Consider the following 6,147-nt stretch of genomic DNA (forward strand, 5'->3'; position numbering starts at 1 on the left):
GTCACTGGTGATGGGGAACCAGCCTGTAGTAGGAGGAATAGAGGTGAGGTCTAAAAGAGACAAGCTTCCCCAGAACTACAAGATGATGATTGGCAGAGGAGTAAGCAGGGGCTGTAGCTGAGTGGAGGCCTGTCTGGAGCTACATAGGAACAGAGAGGTTAAACTGATTCTGGAGCTTACAGAGTAAACACTATCCCTGAAGATTCCCTGGTAAGTACTGGAGGGAGTCTGAATGGATGCCTGAGGTCATGCCATAGGAGCTACAATTGGGGCACATTTATAACATACTCCAGTAAAACCCACAATACACACACACACACACTTAAGCTATATACAAAATTGCATAAAACAAATGCTTGATATAGTAAGGGAATCTGAATTTAGGGAAGAAAAAAAAACTTTGATGACAATAAAGAAATCTTTAAACTAAAAAAGAAAAAAAAAATGGAAATCAACAGCCTAATGCCCCATTAACTTCTCTGCTGAAGTTTACAGGGAGATTTGCCTTGCCCCAAAGCAGAATACAATGAAGTTCTAATGATTTCTAATGGAAAGGCTGATCTCCTAGAAATTCTTTCTATCTGGCCTGATATTGACAGCCAGTATATGTATCACTGAAATTCACTCTAAGGACAAAAAGCACAATGAGATACCACTTCACATTCATTAGGATGGCTACTATAAAAAACAAAACAAAACAAAAGAGAACAAAAAACAAAAAAACACAAAAAAAGTGTTGGCAAGGATGTGTAGAAATTGAAACTTGTGCACTATTGGTGGGAATGTAAAATGGTACAGCTGCTGTGGAAAATAGTATGGCTGTTCACCCAAAAATTACAAATAGAATTACAATATGATTCAGCAATTCCACTTTGGGGTACATACTGAAAAGAACTGAAAGCAGGATCTCAGAGACATTTGTACATCCATGTCCATAGCAGTATTATTCCCAATAGCTAAAGTGCAGTAGGAACCCAAAGTTTCCATCAATGACAGATGACTGATGACTGTATAAGCAAAATGTGAGATATATATATCTATATATGGATATTATTCAGACTTAGAAAGCAAGGAAATTCTGAGTCATGCCACTACACAGATGAAACTTAAGGCCATGATGCTCAGTGAAATAAGGCAATCACATAGAGACAAATACTGTATGATTCCACTTACGTGAGGTACTTAGTTAAATTCTTAGAGACAGATAGTGGAATGGTGGTTGCAGAGGCTAAAGGGAGGAGGGAATGCGGAGCTGTTTAATGGTTACAGAGTTTTAGTCAAGCTAGATGAAGAGCTCTGTGGATTAACGGTGGTGATGGTAGCACAATAATGTGAATGTACTTAATGCTGCTGAACTGTGAACTTAAAAATGATTAAGATGGTACCACTACACATCTATTAGAATGGCTAAAAAATTTTAAACTGACAATAACAAGTGCTGATAAGGATGTGGGGCAACAGGAACTCTCATTCATTGCTAGTAAGAATACAAAATGGGGGCTTCCCTGGTGGTGCAGTGGTTGAGAGTCTGCCTGCCGATGCAGGGGACACGGGTTCGTGCCTTGGTCCGGGAAGATCCCACATGCCATGGAGCAGCTGGGCCCGTGAGCCATGGCCGCTGGGCCTGCGTGTCCAGAGCCTGTGCTCCACAACGTTAGAGGCCACAACAGTGAGAGGCCCGCATACCACAAAAAAAAAAAAAAAAAGAATACAAAATGGTAAAACCACTTTGAAACACACTTTGTTAGTTTTCTATAAAACTAAACATAGTTTAACCATATGAGCCAGCAATCACACTCCTAGGTATTTACCCAACTTAGTTGAAAACTTATGTCCACACAAAACCTGTACACAAATATTTATAGTAGCTTTATTCATAATCACCAAAACTTGGAAGCCACTAAGATGCCCTTCAATAGTTGCATGGATAAGCAATCTGTGGTACATCTGTACAGTGGATTGTCATTCAGTGATAAAAAGGAATATACGATCAAGCTATGAAAGACTTGGAGGAACCATAAGTGCATAAGGCTAAGTGAAAGAAGGCAAACTGAAAAGGCTACCTACTGTACGATTCCAACCATACAACATTATTGAAAAGGAAGAAGTGTGGAGACAGTAAAAAGATCAGTGGTTGCCAGTGGTTAATAGGAAGGGAGAAGCAATGAATAGGTAGAGGATGGGATTTTTAGGGCAGTGAAATAATTTTGTGTGCTTCTATAATGACAGGTACATGACATTATGCATTTGTCAAACCCCGCAGAACTGTACAACACAAAGAGGGAACTTTAATGTAAACTATGGGCTTTGGTTAATAATTATGTAGCAGTATTTGTTTATTTACTATAAGAAATATGCCATATTGATGCAAGATGTTAATAATAGGAGAACTGAGTACAGGGGAGCAGTTATATGGGAATTCTCTGTACTGTCTGCTCAGTTTTTCTGTAAATCTAAAACTGTTCTAGAAAACTAAAATTTATTAATTTTTAAAAATGGTCAAAATGGTAAGTTTTATGTTATATGTATTGTATCACAATTTTTCTCATAAAAAAATTTACTGTCAGGAGAAAACAGAAGCACAGTCCACATTTGTTTCTCATCACTGGGCAGGGATTAGAGTCTCCTCAGTTATTCCAGATTCAGTTTCGTTTCACATCAGTGGAATCCTAGTGTCCTGGAAAGAGGCCAGAGCTAGGGCTGTTACAGGATGTGTATATTTGGGATGTGAAGATCATGATTTCTAGGAGGGAAATGCAGTCACAGGGAACAATAGCACGCTAGCTCCAAATATTGGGTCAGTGCCAAAGATCAGTCTTCATGAAGTTAATATGTATCTAGAGGGTACTGTTTTTTTAAAAATTACTCTCTGTAGTAATTTGCATAAGCTTACTAGATTGGTGTGAGGTTTTCTGTACTTCAAAAATTGGAGATAATCATCTTTAAATGTGCCAGTGTTTCTTGCTTTCCTTCTTCCACATGTTTTGACTGTTTTTCTCACTTCTGCTATCTTCATAGTTTTCTTGCCCTTCCTATGAAAAATGTGATACAGTGTAAAGATGAGAAATCAAACAAATTATCTCACATACATGATGCAGTGTTTGGGAGACATACTGATATGTGCAATTTACTTTGAAATGCATTAAAAAAGATAGATTGGGGATGGATGAATAGAGGAATGGATTGAAGTGGATAGATATGGGATAAAGCAAGGATAGTAAAATGTTAATGGTGGAATCTTTTTTACTATGTTTACTATGAAAATTCTATCAACTCTCCTGTATGTTTGAAACTTTTCATAATAAAATATTTTTTAAAATACTTACCAGAATGAAACAATAAAATTAAACACTTGTAATTCCCCTCCAAAAGAATTCTTTTCCAGTGGAGCTTTATCACTAGTGACTAAGAGCAAGCTGCTAAAGCTTCCTAACTCAGTCACCTCCTGTGTGAAATTATAAAGCTGGACAAAATCAATGGTTCCCAAAAGTCATTTTATGTGTTGGCAGCACCAGAGTCATTCTGGAGCCACACCCTAAACCTATAAAACTAGACTCTCACGAAATCCATATTTTTTAGACAAGTGTCTCATGGGGTTTTAGTATCAACCCGGTTTAGAAACCTTTGGACTACAGAGTCTTTTCCCATTCTAAAGTGGGTACCTGTTTATACTAAACCCTTACTAGGAACACATGTTCTTAAATTTTTTAAGGCCCAGGGATCTTATTAAAATATAGATTCTGGGGGTGGCGATCTTAGATTCTGCATTTAACAAGTTCCGGCTCTGAGGCCAATGCCAGTGATGCCTAGACCATATTTTGAGAATCAAAGAGCTAGAAGATCAGAAACAAGAGACAGGGGAACCCCCTATTTTTTCATAGGTTCAATTCTTCTTTTTGGCCAAACCACACTCACAGGAAGTGAAGCATGTTGAACACCTTCCATTTTCTGAATTTGATATAGAATAATCATATGGAAAAGCCTAGTGCCATTTTGGTGTGAGCAGTCATTATTTCTGGAGAAAAGCTCAAATGTGGCATTTAACTGAAAGTTTTGGATACCTGATCCACTTACCTTTGACACTGTCAGGCAACGATACAAAAGTTCACCAGGCTGTTCTGGATTAAGGATAGACATCTTCAGGAGCCATAGATATAATAAGGGTAAGCATAGGATTGCAGCCTGAGATTAAAGGAAAAGTCATGGACTGAAAAAACAAACCAAAAAATAGTGGGAACTCACTGGAAGTTGACTAAAGTACCTGGAAAGTTCATTTGCTTTCCTCCTTGCTTTCATACGCTACCTGACTTACCTTTCTGATAATATTTTGTGAACAATTATTGAGAATTTATTATGGTCCAGTCACTGTGTTAGGTATTTATTAAGCACTTACTACAACCTCGCCACTAGTGATAAAGATGAAAGAAACAACAGAACAAAGAAACAGGTGTTGGAATTCCCTGGCGGTCCAGTGGTTAGGACTCGGCGCTTTCACTGCTCGGCCCGGGTTCAGTCTCTGGTCAGGCAGCTAAGATCCTGCAAGCCACAGAGAATGGCTGCTCCTTGGGGATTACAACTAAGTGAGCTAACAGACATTAATCAAATCATCATCAAAAAAATATGTGATTACAAATGTGATAAGTGTATGAAGGAAAAACTTATAGTGCTATGAAAAAGTGACTAGAGTGTGAAATCAGGCTTTTCAACAAACATGGAAGTCAAGCTGACATCTAACACCTGAAAAGGAAATACCAGTTGAAGAGGAAAGTATTTAGGAGTATTTTGGAAAAGAGAATCTTCTGGGCTGTATGAAGGCCCTGGGGCATTTGGCTTTTTCCCACCAGTGTAGCTGGAGCTGAGTAGGCCGTGGGAAGAATGGCACAGATGAAGTTCAAGAGGAAGGCAGGGGCCAGCTTATGTCAGAGCTGGTAGGTGTGGGCCACAGTAAGAATTTGGGGCTTTACATTAAGTGCAAAGGAAAGCCATTTAACAGTGGAGTGACAGGATCTGATTTACCTTTAAAGAGTCCACTCTGACTGCTATGTAAAGAGTAAATTTAAAGGTAACAGCAGGGAGTATTCCCTGGTGTTCCAGTGGTTAGGACTCCACACTTGTACTTTCTCTGCCAAGGGCCTGGGGTTCAAACCCTGGTGCAGGAACTAAGATCCCACAAGCCAGGCTCAACCAGGAAGCGGCACTCACCTTGGGTAAGGCACAAGGGTAAAGCACTGACCTTGGATGCGAAATTTAAAGAACTGCCAAAACGCTCAATGATCCAGATTAGTCATACTTTAAAAGCAATATTTAAAAAAATAAAATCTACCAACTGTGGCCTACAGTCCAGCTCCCTGTTTTTGTAAATACGTTTCTCTTGGAACCAGGGCTGAGATCAGCTTAAGAAAATACAACAGGATTGTGCAAGTGCAGATCCTGTCTTTACTAAAAATTCTGATGCTTTTCCACCATTTTTTTGCATTTATTTTGATTTTTAAAAATACTTCATTAAAATATGATTTATCATTGAGGTTTTTGGCACCCCCATAAGTTTTGCACCTCAGGCGAGCGCCTCACTTGCCTCACCCTACAAGAGTAGAAATAGGAAGGCCAATGAGGAGATCATTCACCTATTCATTCAGATTTCACATTAAAAGTTCAAATTGATGGTTTTGCTTAAAAGAATCAGATCTATTTACCCTGAACCTGCTCTCCCATATGGCAACAGTTCCAACTCAGTAGGTCTATTGTGGGACAAGGAAGTTCCCCTAGAGGCCTGAGGGGCTCCTGTGATTGAGAATTACTACTCAGAGGGACAAAGTGAGGGACACCTGGGAAAGCCAGAACTAGCACAAGATCCTCTGACCCAATCTGTCCTCTCATTACACTGTTTCCTTTGAGCATTAATATCAAATTAATAAAATTGTACTTTTCAAGATAAACAACACGGATTTACTGTATAGCACAAGGAATTATATTCAGTATCTTGTAGTAACCTACAATGGAAAATAATTGGAAAAAGAATATATATATATATATATATATATATATATATATATATATATATATATATATATGAACACGCACACCCCACATCTTTTGATGGACATTTAGGTTGCTTCCATGTCTTGGCTACTGTAAAAAGTCCTTGTA

The sequence above is a fragment of the Lipotes vexillifer genome, unplaced genomic scaffold, assembly GCF_000442215.2.
Source record: "Lipotes vexillifer unplaced genomic scaffold, Lipotes_vexillifer_v1.1 scaffold776, whole genome shotgun sequence".
NCBI lineage: Eukaryota > Metazoa > Chordata > Mammalia > Artiodactyla > Lipotidae > Lipotes > Lipotes vexillifer.